Here is a 1,103-nt window from a genome sequence, read left to right on the forward strand (position 1 = left end):
AAGGGCCTCTGCCCGGGGCTGGTCCACCCCTGCTCAGCTGGAACAGAGGCGGCTCCAGCCCAGACTCAACAGGGGTGGACAAAGGGCAGTTTGGAGCCCCTCCCACCCAGACTGTGGGCGCCCCGGGCACATGCTTGCCTTCGATCCTGACCCTTCAGGAGCTGGAGGTGCGGCTGCCCTGGGTGGGCGCGGCCTGCAAGTAGAGCCTGAGACCTGGCCTCTGGGTGCACAATGTCCCCGAGCAGCCGTGGGCTGAGAGCAAGGGCTCCTGGCCCGGTCACCCAGGCAGACGGGCCTGAATCACTGTGCTCGGTGCTCGCCGGCAATGTGTGCAGAACGTGTGCTCTGTCACTCCAGTTTTGATCTCTGAAGACAGTCCTTGAAGGATGTGTGCTCCTAGTGGCACATTGGGTCTGGGTAATTTTTTTCTTTCTCTTTAAAAAAAAAAAGACTCTATTTTCTTAGAGCAGCTTTAGGTTCACGGCCAAATGAGGTGGAAAGTGTAGAGTTCCTGCATCCCTCGTCCCTCATACCCACGGCCTCCCCCACCATCACCATCCCCACCAGACGGCACATTTATTATAACTGATGAACCTGCATGGACACGTCATCCTCACCCAGAGCCTATTGTTGACATTAGGGTTCACTCTTGTGTTGTACATTCTGTGGGTTTGGACAAATGTATAATGACAAATGGATACACATTTGTATAATGTACAAATGTGTATCCATCATTACAGTATCATTCAGAGCAGTTTCACTGCCCTAAAAACCCTCTGTGCCTCACCTATTCCTCCCTCCCTCTCCGTTAACCCCTCAAAATCAATGATCTTTTTACTGTTTGCATAGTTTCGCCTTTTCCATAACATCAGTATAGTTGGAATCATACAGCATGTAGCCTTTAAGTTTCCTCCATGTCTTTTTCATGGCTTGACAGCTCATTTATTTTTAGCGTTGAATAATATTCCACTGTCTGGATGCACTGTAGTTTATTTATCCATTCATCTACTGCAGCACATCTTGGTTGTTTCCAAGTTTTGGCAATCGTGAATAAAGATGCTGTAAAAGCATCCATGTGCAAGTTTTTGTGTAGACATAAGTTT

This window comes from Mesoplodon mirus (genome assembly GCF_964341445.2).
Source record: "Mesoplodon mirus genome assembly, chromosome: 4".
NCBI lineage: Eukaryota > Metazoa > Chordata > Mammalia > Artiodactyla > Ziphiidae > Mesoplodon > Mesoplodon mirus.